General features: G+C 35.3%; 1 protein-coding gene and 1 pseudogene across 2 annotated transcripts in view; both read right to left on the bottom strand.

Moving 5' to 3' along the window:
• UBE2E2 (ubiquitin conjugating enzyme E2 E2) overlaps positions 1–27,182 on the bottom strand; it is a 212,642-nt gene that overhangs the window by 80,220 nt on the left and 105,240 nt on the right. The gene's annotated exons all lie outside the window — the stretch shown is intronic.
• Positions 24,941–25,416, bottom strand: LOC308568134 (small ribosomal subunit protein eS24 pseudogene; annotated as a pseudogene). The gene has a single exon. The product of its transcript is annotated as a small ribosomal subunit protein eS24 pseudogene (transcript).

The following is a 27,182-nucleotide window of genomic DNA, read 5'->3' as shown; positions in this document are numbered from 1 at the left end:
TCCTTTAAAAAGGAGATCATACTAATGGCATGTAGAAAATTGCTCTGAGAGTATACTATGGTAAAATAGTACTAGTAAAATAGATGCCTATTTTAATTATTTGACTATTATAAATTTATATTTTCCTAATAGCAATATATAAAAATTATTATTTCTTCTTTTTCCAAATATATCTGAGTCAAGAATCAAGAACAAGATTCCTCTATCATCAAAGCTACCCAGCAAAATTTATCTAATTGTGGCAAAATGGGACAAAGATCACACATACTGTTAATAAGAACACTTGCTTTGTGGCTGTCTTCTGGTTTCTATCACTAGCAACTTGTGATTTCGGGGTTACGTTTAGAGTAGTGGTGCTGGATTTACATAGGGTATCTAAACTGTTGCTTCAGCCCTTCTAAATATGGCACACATTTTAACAAAGCAACTTTGGGCTATATGGTTGATGGGCTTGAAAATGTTTCTACAAGACTTAACAGAGGCAATATATTGCGTGAAATACATGAAATTTAGTGCTTATAAACTGGTTCTCCCCTTCTATCAATCACTGCTCAGACAGCCTATTTCCTAACCATAACATGGGAATATCAAAACCTATCTTACTGATTTTCTGTAGAAATTAAGAGTGTTTTATGAATTATATAATATTGTAAGAATTTCTAGTACCTAAAACAATAGGTTATATTCATATAGGCATAGGTATATGGCAAAATGATGAATGAAATTTAATGATTCCTTGAAATCAATATAGTAACTTAGTAATAAAACATTTAATTTTGTTCATGCTTTTGCTGCTCCTTGAAATGCCTACAGCTTTGGCATGTCCAAATCTTAAATATCCTTTAAGGCCAAGTTCAAAAACTACCTCTTCCAAGAGCACTCCCATGACAACCCAGATGGCAATAATCTCTCTGTAATTACCAAAGAACTTTAGATTATGCTCATTTTCCTTATATTATAGGTATTTATTTACATATTTTATCTCCTGATTATATAGCAATATAGTTTACAGCATGCTGTCAAACACATCTAATTGACTGTAATAACAACAATAAGCATCAGCAGTAGCATTACCTGCTGCTGCTGCCAGCTACAGAAGGATTATCATACACCAAAAATCATATACAGTAGTCGCCTCTCATCTATGGTTTCACTTTCCACAGTTTCAGTTTTCTATGGTCAACTAAAGTCCAAAAATATTAAATTTCCCCAACCATCGATATCATCTGCTCCTGACATCCAGCCACTGACATCATTATGACTCCATAATCCAAGATCACCCAAAGCAGATGATGTTCCTTCTGACACATTGTCAGAAGGTCAATAGTAGCCTAACACTCCATCACAATGTCATTCATCTCCTTCATCTCACCACATGGGCATTGTATCATCTTACATCATCACAAGAAGGCCAAGTACAGTAAAATTAAGATATTTTGAGAAGGAGATATTCACAAAACTTTTATTACAGTAAATTATTATAATTGTTCCATTTTATTATTAGTTGTTAATCTCTTACTCGGTCTAATTTATAAATTAAACTTTATCATAGGTATGTATGCACAGGAAAAAACAATGATATATAGGGTTCAGTACTATCCTCAGTTTCAGGCATCCACTGCTGGTCTTGGAACACATCCCCCGTGGATAGGAGGGAACTACTGTAGATTTTTGAGAGCCTTGAGGAAACAGAAAACAGGTGGTAGAGCCACAATTTGAGCCTGAGTATTAGCTAAGCCACCTCTGCAATAGCATTCTGTATGGTAGGTCAAAAGGAGCAATTTCTACAAGGTCACTGAGGTACAGTAATGTGCCTCTTAACGACAGGGATGCATTCTGAGAAGAGTTGTTCTGAGAAATGAGTCATTAAGCAAATTTGTCATTGTGCAAACATTACAGAGTGCACTTTACATAGACCTAGATGGTACAATGTACTACTGTAATTGTATGTTCTATAATTTTATACGAATAGCAGCACAGTAGATCTGTTTACACCAGTACCACCACAAACACATGAGTAACGTGTTGCACTACGACATTACAACAGCTATAACATAACTAGGTGACAGGAAATTTTCAGCTCCACTAGAATCTTATGGTATCACCATGGTATATGTGGCCTATTGTTGACCAAAGCATCGTTATGTGGTGCATGGCTGTAGCTGTGATTTAGCAGAGACTTGAATTCAGGTCTTCTGAATTCAACTCCAGTGTTCTCTGAAGTGCTTTATTTTGTATAGCTGGCTTTCACACTAACTCCAACTGTGTGTCAAAGGACTTCTGAGAGGCAGCTCAATGGCTCAGAGCCAACCAGTCACATCTGGTCCAAATCATAAAAATAACTCTCGAAGTGTCATCCACTGTGTTGCTGCTGCCTAGCACCACCATGTACTGTGACAGCTAGCTTAGTCATTTTACTTCCCTGCTAGGGATTCGTCGTCTGGAAAATGTAGATAAGCATTTGACCCCTACCCAAACTCACAGTACTTAAAATTAAAGGGAAATAAAAACTTAGTTATTCAGAATAAAACTGTTTAGCACAAAGTAAACTTTTTCTTTTCCTTTTCAACATTTAAAACTAACACAAATACTTAAATTCATTTTATAGAAAGTATGCTGAAAAAAGGGGACTTCATTCTGTCTCTGGTTTTTACAGACCACAAAAGTTGTAAGGAATATGCAATTAAAACAGGCAAAATAGCTATCTACACCAGCTGGTGGACCTTCTCCAGAAACTTCCCATACAACTTAAAATGGCCCGAGGCACGAATAATTTGCTCACATGCTGAGTTTGTATTGCAGAACTCAGAGCAATACAAGGGCTATTGCAGAGTTCCTGGGGGTGTTTATATAGCTCTCCTACTATAAAAATAGCAATAGCTTTTTTCCCTCTTCATATTTTGGTTAATTTAAATGTTTCATATGTTTCAAACATGTCTGCATTTGTGAAAAACGTTATGATTCTTTTACCAATAATTTATTTTCTCGTAAGTAGAAGTTGGAGAACTAAAATTTATCAATTAAGCCATCTTTAATGACTATTGAAATAATTTTAGGTGTAATTCAACTGTGTGTCATTTACAACTTTTGCTCTTAGTATTTCTCATCTTTCTAAGCTACATCTGCCTTGTCAATGCTTATGAGCAAAATGCTATGAAAGAAAAAAATTTTGTTCTATTAGTTACAAAAAAACTAAACGAAGAAAAATAAATTTCAAGAACAATACTCTCAGGAGCCAAGTTTGGCCCTTATGCAATTTCCCACGGGTAGATTTGCTTATCTAAAAACAAAAAAAGGATTTGGTACGTTTTGAAACATAACAGAGGTCAGTAATTTCTAAACACAGATCTGTGTTTAGTTTAAATGAGTGTGGCCTCAAATTAAGGTGGAAAATTGAATCCAAAGGGAGATCATCAAACACCATTTGCAAAAAAAAAAAATGCGATGGAATCTGAATTGTCAAATCATAATGCACATAAGCCATAGACAACTCATAATTATCTTATTTTTTAATTTACTCACATTTACTTAACTTGCTTGATAGACACAAAGGGCATTTCCTTTTGGCAGTTAGTAGGACAGTTAGGTACTGACAATTAAGTTAGGTAGTTGAAAGCTTAATTATAGTTCAGTTGACAGTTCTCCATTACTTTGCATGCTGCAAAGCCTTTGGAAACCTTTTCCTGGTCTTCTCCCAGAAAGAGGAGAGAGCAAAACCTGCATTAAGCAGTTCTTGGCAAGAAGAGGCATTGGTATGGCAGAAAGACAGGGCTATCTTAGAGAGTTCTTCTACTTCTTTGGAATCAAGTCTCCATACTTGGCCTCAATGATTTCTCAGAATCTGACACACCCATAAAAGAGCAAAGCACACTGCAAAATATAAGCCAAGCAGACAAAAAATGTTTCTAATATTTTCTGTGCAATGTTCAGAATGAGTCCAACTGCAGTTAAATTAGTAAGTATACTGTGCAACAACTTACAGGGAGATAGTGCTTTATTTTAGTGTTTACATTTGTATGTAGTTTAAAAATGTGGTATCTGAAGACTTTCACATAGTTCAAATATAGCTTTAAAAGAGTTGTTATTCTAGGTGTATTTACACAGCACTATTTCTCATGTAAACACACCCACACATTACCCATACATGAAAGAGAGCTCTCAGATTATTCTGATAGCAGACTGAGGCACACAGTCTGTTTTCTAGTTTATTAGGTGATAGTTCTTATTGTACTGTAAGTGAAGTAACTATGAGGAATGTTCATTCCCATTACTTCTGCTTGCTAACTTCCTCTAGCTTACATACAATTCTGTTATCTTAGGTTTTCTGGCAATTTATTCCATAATTTGTCCTGAAGTTCTTTATGAGGCGAAAGGAGTCACAAGATAGAATATGAGACTTAAATCAGATTTCAGAGGGCGATAGAAAGCATTCAGATATGAGATGCCCTTAAAGGTCTAAGCCAGCTCTTAGCTTTTAAAATAGGTATTTTCTTTGTGGGTAGCACCATTTAAAATAAACCGTTCTTTTTCAAAGCTTTTTTCTTCTAAAATTAATGAACTCTTTCTAATAGAAATCCTGTTATAAATAACTAATAAACATATGATATAAGTTATTACATTTAAATACAATGAAAATTATAAAAATCAATTAGAATGTATTTAAATCAATCAAATTTAAAGCTGCTAATGAGCACCTAAAAATTTCATTTGCTTATAAAAAATCCAAACAGAACATAAAACCAAGGAAAGTAAAGCATGTCTCTTTCTTCTTCTTCCCTTTAAGTTCTAGTAGCCTATGATTCTAACAAGTACCTGAACTTAGCATTTTAATTTTATACGATTTGGAGATATATAATAAATGTGAAACTAAAAAGACAGAAAACTGTGCTTTCAGGTTATTTCATAACAAACATCCTATCTATTTACTCTCAGATGTTTATCTTTAAGAGATAACCAGCAGCTCTATAATAAGCTCAGGAGGGAATTCCACCCTATTGATGGTATTAATAACATCTTAATTACTTAATTATAGGCTACATTCTTAGCAAGAAAGCACCATCCTCCAAATTAAAATAATTTTCAAGAGTCATCGGAGAATTGTCAGTTGGTTCTCAAGTATAAACCAACACTTCCTTTTCTGTTGTGAACCAACAACAGAAAATAAATGATTCTGTAAGAATAGCACCTATTTTTAACTCAAGTTCCCTTAAAGAATTTAGCATATGTCTCTAGCTGACAAGTAAATGCATGACGTTAAATCCATGCAGCAGCTAGTTATATCATGTTGTTGAATGTGTTAATACACTAATGGGCATACACTATTCATTAAATGAATAGATGAGCCAATATATTCCATCTGCAACAATTTTTTTTTAAAATTTGCTGGGTTTTTTTTGTTTTTGTTTTTTTTTAAATATATCTTTATTGATTTCAGAGAGAGGAAGGGAGAGGGAGAGAAAGGGATAGAAGCATCAATGATGAGAGAGTCATTGATCGGCTGTGAGCCCGCAACCTGGGCATGTGCCCTGACCAGGAATTGAACCCTGATCGCCCGGATCCTAGGTCGACGCTCAACCACTGAGCCACGCCTGGCTGGGCTGCAACAATTTTTGAACTATGCAGCAAACTCCATCTTTTTTCTTCCTCATTTTCAGGCAAAAATATACTTTTCAAGCCCCATGAAAACATCTCAGAGAAATGTTGAAAATTCACCATCAACTTTTCCCAAATTTAAATTTTAACAACCAAATATCTGTAATTTCATGTCCAGTAAGAATAACAGTAACAGGCAAATGGTGAAACAAAACACTGTAATAGGCATAAGGTAAAACATCACTGTAATAATTTAATAAAGTAATATGCCACACATTTAAGTTCCTTAAAAACTTAAGTCTCATAAAAATTTTGTCTTTATGAGATAACCAACCACATCAATTTTCCCTACCCTTTAGGTATTACTCTTCTTCATTCGTTGTTACTATCTTTTTTAAAACTGAATTTATTGAGGTAACATTGGTTAATAAAATTATACAGGTTTCAGGTATACAATTCTACAATACATCATCTGTATATTGTATTGTGTGTCTTAATGAAGCCATAAATTTTGAAAACACCACTAACATAGACATTTCTTGTCAAGAGAATACATATTCCACACTCATAAAAATAATTAACCATTGTATGAGAATAAAGTCTGAATCACTGTAACAGAAATAAAGCATAATTCCATATTTTTCAAGTTGTAAAAGTGATTTATTACCAGGGTATTATATTATTTTGAATTTCTTATAGTGGAAAGTTAGTTTAGCTACACTGATAGCAGACAGACCAAATCTTATATCATATGATCAAGACTCCTTAAGAGGTGACATAGTATAGTAGTTAAAAGCACTAACTTCCTGTATTCAAATCCTGGTTCTGCCACTGGTTCTACCAGCTAAGTAACCCTGGCCAAATTACTCTTTATTCCATGCCTCAGCTTCCTCATCTGTACAATTATGGTAACAGTATCTGTCAGGGATATTTTGAAGATACCATGTAGTAATACTCAAGTAAGTACTATCCATTACTTATCTAATAATTTTTATTTTGGGTGCACACACAGTTAAATTAAGAAATATAAATGGAGAACACAGAGGTCCTGGCTGAGTAGCTCAGTTGGTTAGAGTGTCATCCTGCTATACCAAGGTTGCAAGTTCCATCCCCCGTCAGGGCACATACAGAAATCGACCAATGAGTGTATAAATAATTGGAACAACAAACCGATGTTATCCCCCCCCAAAATCAATAAATAAAAAATTTAAAAAATAAATTGAGAGTACGACAAAATTTGAGATAATTTAAAACAATAAATTTTAGAATAGTTTTAGAATTTACAGAAAAATTGAAGATATTACAGAGTTCCCATATCCACCCCCTAAAATTTTCCTTATTAACATCCTATGATGTAAGCAATTTTTAATAATAGCCCAATGGTGTAAGCAATTTCTAATGATAGACCAATAGTGGGAGGACTTATACTCTCAGTAGTTTAAACTATAAATTTAATTAATCTGTAATTTCAGTAACCTACCAGAACCAACTCAGAAACTTATAAATACTGTATTATAATGAGTAAAAGCTTAATTTAATGTTTGGTAATAGCACTGCACACACTGTACTAATGTAGGATATTTTATAGTCTCATTAAAAAGGAATAATAAAGTAGAAAAGCTATTCTAATGTGTGTAATTACTTCTATGTATATATTAAAGTTGCAAATTAAAGCATGTAAAGAGAAAATAAAGCTGGGATTATTTAAATAGATATTCCTTCATAATTTCAAGATTGAATAAATTTTTTTAATATCATAAATTAATTAAAACTACATAAGGGCAATATAGGTGAATAAATTTTAAAATGAGAATTTTTAACTTAAGTATTTCCTTACTATTAGAGAGTAATACTTATAATAATACAATACAAGGAAATTTTTTCTGGGTTATTAAATAAATAGAGGTAAAGAGGTACATCTGTAGAAATGTTCAAAGAGGCTGGATATCTCTGGCGTGCAGCATTAAATGTAGTCATTCACTCTCCAGTTTAGTAGGTACTAGTCATATGGAGAATTAAGGTTAAATTAATTAAAATTAAATAAAATTAAAAATTAAATTCCTTAGTTGCACCACATTTCAAGTACTCAGTAGTCACATGTGGTTAGTAATTACTGTACTGGAAAGCATAAATATAGAACATTTCCATCACTGCAGAAAGTTCTACTGAACAGTGCTGCTCCAGATAACAACAGATTGTTTCACTAATTACTATGCTTCACTGAGTCTTAACCAAATAGCCTTAACTTCTTATCCAAACAAATTCTTTTTATTGAACTTGCAAAAAAAAAAAAAAAAAAAGCCAAGGGAATAAAAGGAGGTTTATCTCTCTTTTTCTGAAATGTTCAAGGGGATGAAAAGGGAGAGAGTCTAGCTAATTCTCACATCAGACAAATGGCCACCAAGAAATGAAAAAATTGTTGAGGTCCTCAAAGCCATTGCTGTACTCACGTGGCAGGGTGGCAGTGGGCCCAATGGCCAGGAGGACTCCTCTTCAGGGATACATTTCCTCACTAGGGGAGGGGTCCCCATGTGGGGCCTTCGCACTGGTGGGAACTTCCCCATTATGGGGCTGGGGTTCCTGCCAGTGAAAAACGGGAAATTTCATTGTTAGCCAGCTTTGAATCTTTCCCTGTTTGAGATATTAAAAACACTGCTTACTGGATTATTTAGTTAATTCAGAACAGGGTTATATGAGATAAACTTTAGAACTGATTAACCATGATGTGTGACTGATTCTACTTGCCCTTCAGTGTCCCAGGAAAATAACCTGCAGCATTATTGGAACTGTTAGAATCTCAGATCTAGTCACATACAGAAAAGATTAGATTGAGCCAGGTAACGGTTTTCCCAATCAAGAAAATAAAAAGGATAACTGTCTTTTAATTATCAGTAATGGGCAGTGGTTGAAAGAACAAATATAATCAGATATTTAAAAATTTCACAAAGTTCCACAGCTCCTCATTCTCATTCCCTCCAAGCTTTTGAAATTAGAGTTGACGAGAAGCAACTCCACTTACATCTCCTGACCATTCTGTGATTTGGTACTAATTAATGGTGATGAAATGGCCAAAAGAAACAATAATCTGTGTTTTTTCCAAATGTTAAGAAATCCATGTAAGCAGTTTCTTGATATCTAAAAATGTGGCTAACAATAAAAATCCCCAATGAACTCTTTCATTCACAAAATGTTTTCTACTTGTACATTGTTTTAGCTGCAACACACACAGTTACAATGGAATGTTTCTAACGTTCTGGAATTCTGTGAGAATTACCCCAAATTCTTCCAGTTTAAACTCTTTTTGCTTGTGTATTTTTATAGTGGCATACATGTAGGTAGTAAGGTAAGAGGTAATAGAACAATATGGATTATTCTGAATGATGGATAATACATCACACTTCTAAGAAAACATTAGAAAATTAAGTTTGTGGTAAACTCTGAGGAGCTGCAGGAAGAAGTAAACAGGAGTTGCTCACTAAAAGACATTATTTTCCCCACCAGGTACCATAGATCCTGGTTGGGCCTGACTTCCTCTCCTAATCTCCTGAGTTGCAGCTTTCCCCTCTAATCTCTTATGATTACCTATGCTCCCAGACAGCAATTTAGAGACCAGGTTACTACAAACTGCACTTCTGTCTATACTACAATGAGGATGGGGATGACGAAGGGAATAATAAGCAGGAAAAGCTATTTTACACAAGTTACATACATCTGAATATAAATTATAGATCAAAATATAAATTATAAACCTTGCAATTCGTAATAGAAATGCATCTTAGTTAATTAGGAGGTATCTAGAAATCCAAGTACTTAATGTTACTATAAGTCTGAACATTTCCCACAACAGGAATTAATATAGTTCCTGATTGGTTTCCTATCAGAATCCTTATGGTAGGTCATGCATAAAAAGTATTAATTTGGTAGACTATTCTTAATTGCATTCATAATCTTAATTATAATAGGTAAATTATGTTTAGCTCCTGGACAAAGCAAGGTTGTAAAAATTAAATTTTTAACACAATCAGGGTGAAAAATAGTTTCAGAGTATATGGTCAAACAAAAACATTGCCAAAGACATAAATATAAAGATCTACATCAACCATCAAAAGCAGGCATTCCTTTCAGGAGTAGACCAAGTTCCCAGGAGTAGGAATGGAATACTACATGGCCAGAGATTCATTCTGAAAAGATTATGAGGTCACTGACCTGGACGGACTCAACCAAATGAAATTCTGCGAGACTTCCTGTCTACCCAGGAACACCCCGATATTCACAGACAAAAACTTCTTCCCAACAGGCTTGTCCAATAGAAAAAACTGTCTTAAAAGAAAATAATTTTTAAAAATAGAACCATATTCTTCTGAATATTGATATGATATTCACTTTGCTATATAGTCAAAGTTTTCCTATAACCTTTATGTCATACCATTAAAAAAATGGGACAACAATGTCTAAAACTATATATAATGCTTTCTTCTAAGTTCTAAGATAAAATTATTCATTATTAAAGTTACACTACCATAAGGATAGCCGAAGCTGCCCCACATGGCAGTCCTGGGTCTCCCCTACCCAAAGGCATCATCTGGTAGAGAGGAACTGAAATCTAGCCTGTGCTCTCCCCACCACACCTTACGTCCAGTTGTAAAGCTGTTTTGGCCTAAAGAAAAGAATGCCTCTTTCTAATTCACTCAAAATGCCATATACGTTAATGGAGGCCCTGAAGACAATTGTATAATATTGTATTTTACAGATTATAAAATGACGCACTATGTTTATAAACCACTAAGGAAAAAACCTTGCCAAATTAAACTATAACTTATTGAATCGGTTTGCATGATAAGTATTAATGATGATACATATATGATAATATCACTCGAACACAAATTAAAGATTATGTGGGCAAAAAAATGATTATTACCAAAACTTCCTCACATTCTGAGTCCGACGTTTCTGCATCACTTTTTAGCTCAAAGATGAGTTTTTCTACAAAATACAGTCCTTTGTGTCATCAAGAGCATCGTTGATACAGTGTATCTTGAAATGTTGCTCCACTACTGTCCCTAGAATTTTCTTCCAAGCTACTGGCACTCTTTTTGCAAGTTTTTTTGTGCATGCATAGGCAATAGCAACTAATTCTCAATAGCTACATGACCAAAAGCAATTGATATGAGAAATGTTAATATACTGAAAAAAAGGCTTCTCAGAATTTGTGAGATGAAGCAATAAGGCTCCTGATTCAGGGCAAAATGCTTCTCCTCTTTCATTTTCTTTCATCCATATAACAATTCATTTCTCAAGTAGTTATTAATCTCCTAACATATGATGCAGGTACTGGGGACAGGGCAGTGCACAAAGTAGGTAATGACACTACCCTCCAGGAACTTATGGAGACTGGCATTAATTGAAAAACACAGAAGGGCATAAGTGAATCTGTGTGGTAAAGGGGTATATTATACTAGAAATATTTTATGTACCCCTTTAGAGATTCTCTCAGCCTCCCTTGTGTTTTAGTTCAGCTGTTTCACCAGCGCTAACTTCACATAGGTAAAATCTGGTAGCACCTTGCCTCATGCCTGAGGGGCAGCTCTTGCCTCTCGCTCCACAGCATCTGTGTTGGCACAGCTTTGGGTGCCCACTTGCACATCATCTCATTAACTACCTGTGGGTGTGAAGAAGGAAATAGGTTGTAGGGAAAATCTTTGACCAATGGGTGGCAGGAATTAGAGAAAAAAATTTTCCCTCCTTTTCCTCTCACAATGCACAATCAGACACAGTTTATATGGTTTCTTATGGTATGATTCTATAGGATTGGGCAGTGGCAGACAAGTCAATAGTTTATCCATGTATTGGCTCTTTCTCCTACCAAACTACATTCTTCCTGTCCCTCTCTCTACTACCTGGGGTTATATGCCCTAATAAAATAACACACACAGCCCTCCGCTTTAGGCTGTTCCTCCTGAAGAACCTAAGCTAAGAGAGACCCCATAGTATGTGTTTTCATGATATCCAATTCCTCTGGTGCTCACAGGCAGTAGGGAAACCTTAAGCAGAGATGAGATCACTCAGATAGAGAGATACAATGAGAAGAGGACCTAACACTTGAGCCATTAATGGCAATAAGGAGGACAATGGCTAGGAAAGAAGACAGCAGACTGGCCAGAGAGTGGGGTAGAAAATTGGAAAATACTATTGTTACTGTGAAGGAGTTTAGTAGGGCACACAGGTAACATCAGCAGGTCCTCAAATAATGTCATTTTGTTCAATGTTATTTTGTTAAAACATTGGTGAGATGCCATAGAAAGTTAACTCTTGTTTATTTTAATAAGCCTATGGTTAAATTGGTTTCATTATATTGTTTTGCTTGAAGTCATAGACCCTACCTATGATATTAAGTGAAGACTTAAGTATACCTAAGGAGTTGTATTTTAATTATATATTTGGTTAGATTCTGACTGCTATGGATATTTGATATGATGCATTATCAAAGAAAATTAAATAATATGCAAATTAAAATGTGGTGGAGGAAGTTTTTTCAAACCACACACCTCTGAGGGGAAACCCCAGCAAACTGTGCAAGAGTGGAGGAATCAGTAACCAGACCTCCTCTGTGCCTCTGAGTTGGGCAAACCAGTGGTAGATAGATATAGACTTAGTAGATACAGACTTAGGAGAGGATAATCTGCAGCCAAATTATTAGTTTACAAAACTCTGCCTTTTAAAGATTGTTTGGATTTTAAAAAGCTTAGATGTCAAAAAGAAAAGAAAAAAAGGCTCATAAAACAAAGTTTTACTAGGAGATATTACAGAAAAACACACAAGAAACTCAGTATCCCGAGTAAGGAACATTATTATACTTAAAACCATATATCATAGCAAGGTTTTCTTCCTTACACACAGAAGGCATAAGAGTTCATAAAAATGCTTTATGGGTCTTTATGAACACTCAGGATAAGAAAACAAATCTTCCTTAATGCTTAGAATTTATCACATGGCTAAAAGGTATAAAATGTCATCCCGTATTACAAGAAGTTACATAGTACTTAAAATTTTTAAAATTAATTCTATATATTTTTCAGTTATAGAATTTAATTTTTATTAATTTAGAAATGTTTTGCCATTCTACTTTAGTTCATTAAAAGTTCTCGTTGTTAATTCATTATAGAGAAATCAGTTCTGACTGGTTTTCACTCTAATTTCCTGGGTGTTTTTTTCCCCAGTCAATATTCCTAGTTCTGTTGTTATTAATATTTTAACAATACTCCAGGTCTTTATTAAAATACACATATTGTTTTTTAACTTACAGAAAGGTTTTATTTTCATAGCATGTATTGCAGCAGGCCACATTTAAGTCTAAAGTTATAATTGACAATATAAAAGTCAGGGAACTAAAACCTAAATTTTTAACAACATGAACACTGGGGAACTTCAATTTAAATCACAAAGCAATGCTTTGAAATAACATTCTTAAAGTTCATAAATATATATGAAATGTACTTGAACGTGTCACAGTAATAGTAAACAAAGTGTTTCAAAGGACCCAAGTGGAGAGTTTTATCCTCTGTTACTGCTTTTGGTAATTTAAAAATGTGACATATTTAAAATATTTAGCTCATAATATTGCCTCATGTGTTGTACAATTAACAACTGCCTTTCAAAATTAATAGCATAGAGCTATACTGAGGACCCTATAATTAAAACAAAAAAAAAGAATCAATAATATCCATCAGCAATGTTGGGGTGAACAGACCAATGAGCACTAGAACCCATTCAATGGGCTCCTCTAACAAAGTCTGTGCTTCACAGTAACACAACCCTTTGTCTCCTCATTTTGAGATGGTGGCATATCCTCCACACATCAAGCTTTCCTTCCCCAATTTTCTGATTCATGTTCAAGTAGATGGATGGTATTCCAACAATTCTAATTCACTGATGGGCACAACGGCTGCCTGGCAAAGCCAGAGTGAATTTAGTTTTCACTTGATGTTTCAGAACACCCAACACCAGGTCAAATAACTGCAGAGGTATCCAAACAGTTGGTTCTCTCTTTAGAATTCTAAAATGTCAGGAGAAAGGGGTTTTTTAAATAGCCTCTAGGCGTTGCTTGTTTCAGCAGGCTACTGACCTGCCTAACAATAAGCGAGTCTCTCAGGATTTAAATATCCAGCTAGAGTTCTGGAAGTCAACAGGAGCCAGTTCTAGGAAGAGCAGGAAAGGGACTTAGGGGAACAAAATAGTAGCTCTTTATGGTTATTTAAAATCTGAAATGATTCCCCTAAAAGCAAAATTTAAAAATAGTAGAAAAATCAACTTATCTAGACTGAAACATTTAGGCTGATCTTATTTTATCGTTTATCTTAGCATCTCACTTAATGACTATATTTCAAAGCTCTGACAGATTGTTTGGCTGGGATGATCTGTGACCACTTCCTTTCTATCAAGAAACAGTTTTCTTTTTTGATGCTAAAATATTTCTGTTCACACAGTATGAACCTTGATGTTTAGACTTTGAGGTAGAAGTTTTAACATGGAGAGAATGCAGGTCATAATTTTACATCTTATAAGGTGTTTATTTTAAAAACATAGGAATGTCTAGAATTAATAAATATAGCTTTTCTGGCTCCACTGATGGCTTATTCAGATAAACTGTTGTGATTAGGTAGATTTCAAGGCCATGAAAGCTCAGACTATACAGGTTAAACACAAATTGGGCAAATCACTGAGAATGCTATGGTACTTTAAGTTATACGTCTGGATTGGGAAATGAGTGGGCACAATGCATTTGGGCTGAAGGTGTTAATTACTAAAACACATTAGGGTAAAAGTATATCTTTCCATTTCCAAAAGGTGGTGTAAAGATGGGGGTTCCACACTGCTTGAGGGGAGGATAAAGATACTTGCTAAGGGAGAGGCTAGAGAATATTCCTTATAAAAGTAAGTATAATTTATTGCACATCTCCCGAGGTTCCCTCTCATAATTTCTGGGGCCCTAGAGGCTTTGGACAGCTATCTAGCACTATGGCTCACTTAAAATTCTAATGCCATTTCCCAGATCTACTTTAATCCAAGCATTTACCCATGAGAATCCCTAGTACAATTCCAGGGTTTAGACCTGGAAGGGAGGGGTTCCTCTGATTTGGCAACATCTCTTGGCACAGGTGCTATGACATACACTCTGTATCTGTTTAATCCTTAGATTCCTGACATCTGCCAAGTAATAATATATGATAGCCAATTAGTGAGGAATTCAGTCACATGTCTATCTTCTGCCATACATGAGGGGACAGAAGTACCAGGTGGTGGTGGTTGTTGTTTTTAATAACATATAAAATGCAAAACATCACAAACACAATGTCAAGAAACAGAAAAATATTTCTTTTAATCAAGTTATTCATAAGGTTATTAAGTTTCTATTCCAAATCTTGTACTCAGGTTTCCTTGTTGACGAAAATAATCTGACACTCAATTATTTGGGGGACAAATCTAGCAATATTCATGTCTTCCTTAAAATGCAGACAAGAAGAGTCAACCACTTTGTGGTATGGTTAGTATTCAAACGTGCTTACAAAGAAACTACAAACATCCCAAGAATACTGATATGGATATGGTTGTTAGAAAATTTGTAGCTATGGTGGTAAATTTGACAATCATAAACCTATAGTCATTCTGATTCTTTTATGGTTTCAATCTGAGTATAGTTGAAACCAAATATTTCAATTTATGAATTATGTTAAATTTCTATTTTCCACTTACGCCTGGGATGGGTCACATGAAGCAATATCTAATTTCATAAATATTTTAAGACTATATCAAGTTCATGATGCGCAAAATATAATGAAAAGAAAAATTTTAATACTTTAAACATGACTCAAGTGAAGAGTACATGACTAAGAGCTGAATGGCTGTCAGTAACTGCCTATCCCTTGCTGTAAAATTTACTTAGTACCAACTAATAAAAGCTCAATACTGTACAACTACTAAAAGTGTCTGACACATAAGTTGAGATGTGTCCTTTTTAATTCAAACTTTTTCAAACTTAAATTAAAAAACTGTGTAATACCAGAGAAAAGACAGAAGTGTATTATCTAATTTTGTTACTATTTCTATCAATCTTTCATTCAAACCTTCCAAAGGCTCCTAAATGTCTATAGAATACAGCCTGAAATAAAGTTCTAGTTCTGGTACCCTAAATCCTCTGTAATTTGAAGCCCCTCACTTCAAACTTCTCTTGCTCTAGAGCAAGGACATTTTTTTCCTAGACAAAGTGAATTCCTGATCCTTCCTAACTCTGCCTCTACTTGTACTCCTTCTGAAGCCTGCCTGAACACCCTTCTTGCTTCTCTCCACTCAGGTCCCATCTGAATTCTAAATGCTTTAAGGGAATCTATATCAATTCATGTTGGTACTCCCACATCTTAGCTTGGAGACTGGCATGAAATGATGCTCTTCAAATGTCTATTGAATTAAACTGACTCTATAACCAACTTGAGACTCACATCTGCAATGCACTGTTCTAACTGGACCATTTTCAGCAACTGGCCTGTGGAGTCACTGTGCTCACACTGCATCCACTGCCATGCTTAGAGTTTTTAAACTTGTTGATTTCATGGCATGTGAGGTTTTCCTATATTGATCAAATAAGTGGTCACCTGTCCAGTGTGTAGGGAACAATGCTGCCAGGACACAGAGATGCAGGACCACCCCTTCTGGGAGAACACACACACAGTTTATGATACAAGGAAGTTCAGGTCAGTATCATGGGAGAAGAACCAAAGTGGCCACGGGAATGCAGAGGAGGATGGTGTGCCTGTCTGAGGGAAACAGTCAAGGTACTACATAGAGACAATGGCGTTCAATTCTGCCCTCACAAGGAAGGTTTTCATGGTGATTCAGGGCCTTAAGGATTTCTCGCCTTTCTGAATTCCTCTAGCCTTTATGGTTTACACAACCTTCTTTTACCCTTAATGATGATGATGAATAGAAACTGACTGGTTTACTGAGCACTCACTATATGCCAGAGACTCTAATTATAGCGAGCACTTTACACACACACACACTCTTTAACTTTCACATCCACCCATTTAAAAACTTTCTCCCATTTAGCAAATTAGCAGTCTGTGACACTGAGAAATTAAATATCTTGGAAAATCCCACAGGTAGTGAGAAGTTGACCTGGAGAATACTGTGCATGGAAGAGTCAATAGGTTCAGTTTTAGACAGCATGGTCAAGGAAGCACTCTCCTTAGAGGTAACACCTAGGAAGAGACCTAAAAGAGGAAGAATAGCCAGACATATAAGAAAGAGTGGTCCAGACCAAGTAAAGAGCTGGGAGAAAGGCCCCAAGATGGAAAAAACCTAGTAGAGTTGAGAAGTAGAAAGGCGGATATAGCCCGAGTCAAGTGAAAGACAGGAAGATGAGGCTGCACAGGCAGGCAGAGGCGCTGTGGGCCTGAGTAGGGAGCTCCACGTGACTGACTGACCCTTCCACTGCGCAGCCCTTATCTGGTTCTCTGTGAGAGCCTCAGTGGCAGAAACCACGTCTTATGTTTTAAATACCTCTTGCAGCACCCAGCCCACAGTATTATGCAAAGTACCCTGTGGAGAATCTCCTGAGAGGAAGAACGGGGTGGGTGTCACTGTGTGCAGCAGTGGCTGAAAAGGCCTAACGCAGGAGATGCAACTTGAGAAGGGGGCATTCCAGACCTGTGGTGTGCCACATCCATGGCTGTGGAGGGAAAGTAAAAAAGTTCTAACAACTACAACATGGAACATGGGGAAACAAGATTTTGTTTTGGGAAGGGAAAGCAAAATTTCTGAAAGAAAAAGTTTTTTCTGTGAGGAAAACTCTAAATATACAATTAGGATTTATACCCAGATTTCCTTTAAAAGGAAAACAAGTTCTCAAATTCTTTCCCAACTGAGTGCTTTAGTTTTTTGTGTGAGAATACAAGACTCAGAATACCCAGAGGAAGGACTTAGTCCCTAATAAAATGTTAACATGTGATGCTAGCAAGGGGAAGAAATACCATGGAATCGTGGAATGAACATGGGCACAGGAGTCAGAAAGTCCACAATTAAATCCCAATTTAGCTACTGTGATATAAGACCCAAAATTAAGGTTCAATATTATGTGATGCCTTGATATCAGGTGAAATCAGGAAGGCTTTGAAAAGCCTAACTTGCCCTCCCCACTCTGCTCCTGTGGATAAGGGACCCTAACATTCCTTATCAAAGGGCTCAGGTGCAGTTCTTGCTCATCCGTGAGTAGCAGGTTTCAGTTCCCTGCCAGCTTGCAGAATTATTCGAACAAACCAATCACATCCTTCTGTGGGAACCAGAGGATACCTCACCCTGTTAATACTACAAAGCCTCTGGCTGTTCACTCTATTCCCAAATGCAACTCCCACATGACCCTGCATGGTGTGTAGGGTCTTCCTCCCTGGAGCTGAGTGTATGTGACAAATAAACAGCTGTCAAATCTCATCTGATAATAGTCGGGTGTGTGTTGTGTTCAGCCATCCCCACAACCCCATGGTAGGCATCCTTTCCTCATCAAAGCGGGGGAAGAGGCATCAAAATAACCACTAAGTGGATGTGTGACTCAGGCCTTAGGCCAAGTCATTTAACTTTCATCTCCAAGCTTTTTAATCTGTATAATAGGATTAATAATATTTACCTTGCAGGTTATTGTGAGCATTTTGTCTTGCAGTTATTACTGTGAACACTGTGTCTACTACTGCAGTGTAGTGCTAGACTCATCGCTGATTCTAATACCATTCCCACCCTGTCATCTCCTCTATTGATTTAAACCCTATAAAAATTACGATTAATAATAACTGAGTTTAAAAGAATAGGTAGAAATATAAATGACAGTGTGCTCAGATCAGGTTTAAAAAGCAATCTGGCTTATCAGAAATAATAACATTACAATTCCAGCTACCACAAAAAGAACTACGAGGAAAATTTATAAGAGTTTTAGACAAATAATGAAGGTAGACATGAACCCAAGACTGCTTTTAAGATAATGATTAGTAGGCTTAACTGTACTTTGATTGTGTGAATCCTGATATGCAAACAATGTAATTTACAATCAAAAAAGGACTTTTAATAAGCTAACATTCTGCGCGCAAGTGCTCTATTTTGAAAAAAATTGGTTGCTCCAGATAAAAGACAAGGGTATAAATGAAGTTAATAAAGCTTTACTCTGGCAGAATTTCCGTTCCTTCAGGTTTTTCTTCTTTGTTGCATGTCAACTTATTTAAACTTACACACCCCAGTGCACCCATGTTTCATGAATTTAGTCACACATCTTTATGCCTTTCAATTTTTATGCAATGACATAATTTATATGTTTGCAGATTTATGTATTTGGAGAAGAGCAAAATTAGTTATGTTCCCCAGTAAGCAACTAAATTCCATATTGAGATATTTTAAATGTACCTTTTGAACATGGCTCCTTGGCTACCACATTTGATAAATATTTAAGTATGAGCTTAAAGTGGATTACTGTTAAGATGTAAGAAAACTGTACAGTGATAAAAGTTGTAATAAAAATAAGCAGAACACCCACTATTCATACACTATTGTTAAGTGCATTAGCTGGACTCAAAAGCAGTAACTTTTACTCAAGCAACAGCAATATTCTGATCAGTCTATTAGCTTTAGACATTGCATATTAGTTACAGACTATTGGAAATACTTATGTTTGTATGCTCCAAGAAATGGTTTTCACTATATTATAAATGGTTAAATATAACACTGAGGATTTATCTTAAATAAAAACGAGGGGGAAATCTCTCATTTATCTTTACAAGGTAGCTTTAAAAATTTACCATACCTAGTCTCTACATATTCCAATACTATAGATCTTGGGGGCGGGGGGAGAACAAGATACGAGGTGTTTCTCTAATTAACTTTCCTTAAGGGACGCAAATTTATAAAAGGAGACCACTGAATGACCACATTTTTCATTTACTCTCATTTTGTTAAGTTTCTTTCCCTTTGGCTGAATAGTTTGGTGGGAGTATTAAAAAAATAACTTAGCTCAGTGTTTAAAACTTTTTAAAAAAAGCCAAAAAGACAAGTCATTTTCTTGATTCCTTACTATTACAAGGTATTCCAACATTCAGATATCACATACTCTGGTTAATTATCGCCAATAAGATTTAAGATCTAGCTATAAAAGTCTGCATCAATTTGTTTAAAAAGTTTTTTTTAAACAACCAATTTACAGTGCCAAACAATGCTCAAAAATCATATACATTTACTGTTGACATTAGTCCAGAACATTCATCTGCATTAAAAAACTTCAAGAACTCTATCACCATTTATCTAAAACCACACATTAAACAGGACTCCAGCTTCTCAATATGACTGAATCAGCTGTCTTCCATGGTGTTTTTCTTTTTTTAAGGTATAAACTCATGATGTTTTTGTTTACTGTCACAAAGCTAGTTGAGTTCTCTATCAATATATAGCAGTTTTGTTTGGTACATTACAGTATGCCAGGTGGCTGGAACAGTGCCTGGCATATAGGGTACAAATCTTCTACCAAAAAGTCATATTTATTTTTTGCTTCCATAACATCTTATCACACATATAAATAGAGTACCTCTTAAAGGCATCAAAAGCCAAAAGTGCAGTGTTCAATATTTTCTGTTGCAGCATAACCAAGGGTCTTTTTTATCATGATATCAATATCTATTTCTACAGAACCCCACATAAGGTTTATTCATTTCATGTGAACTGTATGAAAAAAAAAATAGCAGAAAAGAAGTCTGTATATTATTGTTATTTGGACACAAATCCATATGTAAATATGTATCTATAGGGTTGGAAGGGGGAGGACTTTTAAAAGTATTTAAATCAATTTTAAACGAAAAATAAAGTATTTAAAATTGAGAAAACTACTACGGAATTAGGACAGAATAATAGTAAGCATTATTCTCTAAACTTGTTGGAAAAAGAAAGTAAAGAAAAAATATATTGGAGTTCTGGAGAGATTTATAGTAGTAATTTATCAACAAAACGGTGTAACTGGTACATTGATATAAAAAGCCTTCTAAATATTAAAAATCATCTCACCAGATGGGGGAAAAAAACCTGTTTAAAGTCTAACACAATAATCATTTCTAGAAATTTGCTTTTAAATGCTGGTGCTATTTGTTACAATTTTGGCTTTTCCTTTTCTTTCCCGGCTTTTAACTATTAAAACATGAAGACCGTTCATTCAAATAAACAATTATATGCACGTTATGGTACCTTTCAGCCCATAGTCTTAAAGGATTAATTAGTTAATTAATAAGGAGGAGCTATTTATCCTAAATTAGGGTAATCAGGCTTAAGAAAAGCAAAGATGCTTTTTTCCTCTACACATACCATTTTGGAATTTGAAATTGCTTGTGATATAAACTGTATTTGATAAAACATCATGAATACTTTATAGAAATTACTGAAAAGCTGATTACTGACTATAGTTGCAGAAAATTTATCCAAATCTTCTAGAATGAAAGTTGTACATTACTATGTGATCATGATTAGTAGGGTTTACTTACATGCTTTTCAGTTAGTTGTGATCTCTTTGCAAGAGTTTATTTAGCTTTGTATATCATAATCCCTGATTACTATCTATCAGCTTGCATTAATGTAGGTCAATTTGGCCACAATCTTATTGAAAACATTGTGAAATAATTTTAATTCCTAAATATTAAGGCTTATTTTCACGATCACGTAACTTCGTTTCTGTAATGTCATCATCTATGATAAGAAAACAACTAAACTAAGGCTCTTAACCTCCAGCTTGCAAGGCTCAGTGGTTAATGTAAATAAAGTGGTTTATATTATTTTATTCTTACCACAAAGCTCTATTTTGTATTTAAGAGGAGATCCAAAGATGTGCCAGAAGTGATAAATCTGTAAACTCCCTTATGCAACTGATAAGATAGCTCTATTAAATATATATCTAAGAAACGGACAAGAAAATTAACAGCTGATATACATCACAGCTCAAGAGAAATCAGAGACTTTTTAATGATCAGAATCTATCCATAGTAAGTATACTAGACTGTACTCAAGCCATTTCCCAAGAGTAACAAAATCGGAGACTATATCTCTTATTAAGAAAAGGGACAATCTTAACAGGAAATTAATATAAAAACTAAACTAATAGTCTAGTTATTCAAATTTTTTAAGTCTATTAAGTTATGCTTCTAATACCTTGCACATATTGAGCTCACAAACAAAATTTGCTTATCTCCTCTTAAACAGTAAAAAACAAAATCTTCCTCCACATTAGACTCAAAAAGCCATCATAATCCGCATTGGATTCAACTTAATATATTACAACAAAGCATAAATCTTCAGTGCAGAGCAATGATTTTCAAAGAGTGATCCTGTAAGTTATTTTCCTCCCTTAAGTCAGAGAAGAAGGGTACATTAGTGAGGAGGAGTCAGCTTTGTATTCCTACTCCAAACAAAGCAGCCCAGCTTTTATATTTTTTGGAGTTTTGGTTCAAAATTTTTAAAAAAATAAAGGTTTTCATAACTAAAAAAACAAAACATTGCAAACAATTTGCAAACTGATTACTTTCTCCTTTCTTCTGTTTTCCCCTGGCCTATTATCCCTTACATTATAGAGATTCCCTACACCTCAGATACCTAACAGCAACACACAGTAAATGAAACACTGGGGAGGGGAGGGGAGAGGAGGGGAGAGGAGGGGAGAGGAGGGGAGGGAGGGGAGGGTTGAGGAAAGAGATGGCATTGCTGTCAAACTCATGTTAAATGTTATCATCCTATCCAAGTTGAGTATCCTTGAGCAAATTAAGAGGTATGCCTCTATATTAACAAAATCTGTTTTCAAGAGTCATATGTAAACATCAGTGTCATGTCAATACTTGTGGGGCTCCACTAATACATACACTAGTAACATGACTGAATACATAAATGGAAATCTAATAAGAGTAGAAACTTCCAGGACAGGCCTCAGTTTGAATTCTAGCTCAGCCATGACCTTAGGTGAGTCGTTAACCTCTTTGAGTTTTATTTTTCTCAAGTAACAAAACATGTGCTTACTTTGCAAGGCTGTTGCGAGAATTATATATAATGTGTGTATAGTACCCACTACAGTGCATGTAGTACATTCTTAGTAAAGGTAAAGAAGTGAAAATTTTTTTGTTAACTGATTCTTCAATAAAAAATGAGATGAAAACAAAAGACTTGCAAAGTATGGAAAATTTATTTCAACTTAAGTAAACAAGAGGACAACTAAACCTTTAAGAATAACATACTGACTTGCCCGGTATGGGAGGGTGTTCTCTTACTTGTGAACATAAAGTAAGCATTTACACAGCAGCTAACAGGGACCTAAAACTTGGTGATTCAAGAATCTCAGGATAGGAAGGGACGTGAAATGTCATCTTGTCTAAAACCTTCTTTGTACCTTCCTGACAACTCATTATCCATCACTGGCTTAAACACCACCTTCTAGAAAGAGAAAATTTTCCAACCAAACAGCTTATACAAATTTTGTCTGCTCTAATTGTTAGTGCTTCCTTAAACTGAGTATAAATCTGCCTTCTCACAGCTTTCATTCACTAGTCCCTATTCTGCCTTCTGGAAACAGACAGAACAAGCCTAAGCTCTCTTCCATCTGATAATCCACAAGTATTTGAAGTAGCTCCCTGTCCCTTCTCTAGGCCAAACAATCCTAGTTCTCTGGAAGACTTTCTATTTCTTTATTCCTACAAAGAACTGAGGTCCTAGAAGATCACATTACAGGGGTCACAAAAACTGATAATCAAAGAATATCTGATCAGACATGCTTGTTTATGTGCTTAATAGTTTTAAAATTTCATAAAGATACACGAAATCTTGGTGTAGATGGTGAAGAATATTATAAAGACATGTCTTGGATGTTAGACTATGAACATCATTTGTCCTTATGCTTACACATACAAAGAATAGTAATTGCACTGATTATTAGAATAAAGACTATCTTGGGTATTATTCTCTATATAATGAAGCTTCCAATCCCTTTAAGCTTCATTTCCAATATCCACATAAAGGAGTTTCATATGACTTTAAATTATATAAAATCTTATGAACATGAAATGACTCTATGGTATTGTCAATTAAAATAATTTTTCCAAATCACATAATCTTAAAACTTGAGAGACAGAAAGGACCCTTTCCTTTTACATTTTATTTTTTTAAATTAATTTGGGTGACATTGGTTAATATTACATAGGTTTCAAGTGTAGATTTCTATGAAACATGATCTGTATATTACACTGTGTGCCCACCACTCAAAGTCAAATCATCTTCCGTCACCATATATTTGGCCCCCTTTATCCATTACTATTCCCCTAACCCCTTTCCCACTGGTAACCACCAAGCTGTTGTCTGTGTCTATGAGTTTGTTTTATATTCCACATGAGTGAAACCATACGGTTCTTAGCTTTTTCTGACTTATTTCGCTTAGCAAAATAAGGTCCATCCATGTGTTGCAAATGGCCGTATTTCAACTTTTCTTATGGCTGAGTAGTATATGTGTGCCACATCTTCTTCATTCAATCATTTATCGAAGGATACTTTGGTTGTTTCCATGTCTTGGCCACCTGAATAATGCGACAATGAACATAGGGGTGCATATATCTTTGCGAATAAGTGTTGTCAAATGTTTTGGGTAGATGCCCAGGAAAGGGACTGCTGGGTCATATGATAACCCTATTCTTAATTTTTTGAGGAGCCTCCATACGGTTTTCCACAGTGGCTGTACCAGTTTCCATTCCCACCAGCAGTGAATGAGGGTTCCTTTTCCTCCACAACCTCTCCACTTGTTATTACTTGTCTTGTTGATATCAGCCATTCTAACAGGTGTGAGGTGGTATCTAATAGAACTTTCCCTTTGTATTTTCCTATTAATTAGTGAAGTTGAACATCTTTTCATTTATCTGTCGACCACATATCTGTTTCATATATCTTGGGAGAAGTGTCTGTTCAAGTAGCAAGGACCTCTTTGATAAGCTTTCTAGTCCAATTCCTTCATTTTATTAAAAATGGAAACTCAGTAAGCAGTTACAGAGTTCCTTCTGGGAAAATAAATCCATTTGTACCTTCATTAAGCATTAATTGGGCTCCTACTATGTGCAATATGTGCAACGCACTAGGTAAGATGCTATAAAGGTTACAACATAAAGACACCTATATTTATGTAATTTAAATAAAAGCAACTGAAATATCTAAAAATAGAAAAATGGTTGAATTGTTATAATATAGTCATATAGCAAAATATAGTCATTCAAAATTAAATATCTGAATTTTTTTTAAAGTTCTCAGTTTATTAATTCTCTCATGAAAAAATCTGCACAATTACCACAGATAAAGTCACTGCAGAATCTTTACTCCTTTTTGCAGCACCAACACTGGCCTTTGCGGTCCCCCGACTTTCTTCATCCTGTTCCTGCACTGCTTTCTCTGTTTTTTTGAGGTCGTCTTCTTCTCATACAGGCCATGTCTTGCAAGTCTATGTTTGGGTTCATTTTTCTTTGCGTAATCCAAGGAATCATAAATTATGTCAAAGCCAGTTGTCTTGCCACCGCCAAAATGAGTTCTAATCCAAACACAAAGATGATACCTGGTGTGGTCCTGTACATTTTGGCTAGTTTTTCCTGAATTTCTGTCTTGGGTACTGTTGCCTTCCCAGGGTGAAGGACGTCAATAACCATTTGCTTCCACTGAGGCAGTCTGCTGGTCATGGACTTCCTGGTCTGGATAGTTACTGTGTCATTCATGATGAAGGCTAATTTTCAAGTAGTCAGGGAGGAAAAAAGCTGTATCTGAATAGTTTTAATGATACAGAAAATGCTCAATAAAAAGCAAAATGCAAAATTAAATTTATATAAGTTTTATTAAAATTACATTCACAAAGAGAATAAAAACCTTTAAGAACATGATACTGTCTATACACGGTGAGATTACAGGTGGGTTTTCATTATTTTTTGTACCTTTTTTAAATATCCAAACTTTATTAGGAGACTGATTTTCATAATCAAAAGGGAAAATGTCATTGGCAATCTTGTTATATACAATCATAACTCAATAATAAATAAATAAAATATCAAATTGATGAATGATAAAAAAATATGAATAGACATAGTTCATGTCCTCAGGAAGCTTACATTTTGCAGACAACTGAAACCGACATAAATAATGATAATCCAGGTTAGAAAATCTTAACTTCTATAGTAGATGATAGCCACCTGTTCTACTATTTCATCATGGACTCCCTTCCTAAGCATCTGCCTCCTTCTAAATGCCTAAAAAGTATTTTGTTCACTTGTTCTTATATTTACATGCTGAGACTTAGTTGCCTACTAGCAGGCAGGCATTTTGTCAGCATCCATGCAAGTCTGAAATTTCTTAATTGTGGAGGGGGGCAAAAGTCCTCAGGATTCTGTACCCCTAAGCAAGAGAGAGGGGACAGAGTTTCCCCATTGCAGGAGGTACCATGCAATTCAAATCAGCTGAGCAGGTGCCTCGAGAGAAGCAAATACCAATAAAACCAATGATTCACTCATTCATTTAACAGATATTCATTGATTCAGCACCTATATCTGTCAGACACTATACCAGGCACAAAGGCACAATGTTAAGGAAAAGGAGCATGTCTCTGCTACCACAAAGCGCTCAGTGTACTTTGAGTTTCTCCTTCAAGGCTGCACAGCGGGTGAGTGTGAATAATCTCTGCAAACACACTACAAAAACAAAACAGATTCTCAAGCAATACCCACAACTTCCCCAACTCTGATGAGGCACTTCCCCATGTTATGTCAAGTCTTGAGTGGCTTCCATTCTAAGCATTGCCATTTTGGACCTAAGGGAGATCTGGGAAGAGAAAATATGTCACATGTTGACAACCTGTCACTGTACAGGCAGAAAAACAGAAAGTACATTTTGAAGGTGAAGCACATTCTGAAGGTGCTTCTACATTTGAAGCATCTGCATAGCCAGAGACAGTAAAACTCAAGAATTACAACAAGTTCACTTGAAAAGTAAGATTGTGAAAGTGAAAATCAGGATGACTAGAACAGGTGTTCAGGCCTTTAATCTAACATCCTTACTGCCAAGGGAATTTTAACCATATCAAAGTACCATTTGCAAAGTAACAGCATAACTTAAATACTGCTAAATCTGGCAGTTAGAGTCATTACAGCTGTAATCATGTCGAATCTTCTTCCTCTACTGTTGTTCTGAAGATTCAGGAAGCCTATCTACATGTTAACATGGAAGATCTATCATAACAGTTATTTTTAACACCGCCATGAGCTGTTGACAGAATGCCTAGCCTAAGATCTGCTTGTCAACAAACAACACTTTCTCAGTTACTAAGCTGACAATTCTGTACACGAATAATGTACTTCAGAAACATAGAAAAGGCTCAGATTTTTACTTATAGGCAGGCCTTGTTTTACTGTGCTTTACTCTACTGCACTTCACAGATTGTGTGTTTTTCACAAGTTGAAGGCAAGACCCTCCACCAGCAGAAAGATTATGATTCACTTTACTGTGATACTTGCTTCATTATGGTGGTC

This window comes from Miniopterus schreibersii (assembly GCF_964146895.1).
Source record: "Miniopterus schreibersii genome assembly, chromosome: 15".
NCBI lineage: Eukaryota > Metazoa > Chordata > Mammalia > Chiroptera > Miniopteridae > Miniopterus > Miniopterus schreibersii.
The sequence above is the reverse complement of the archived record's forward strand: the minus strand, read 5'-3'. Positions and strand labels throughout refer to the sequence as shown.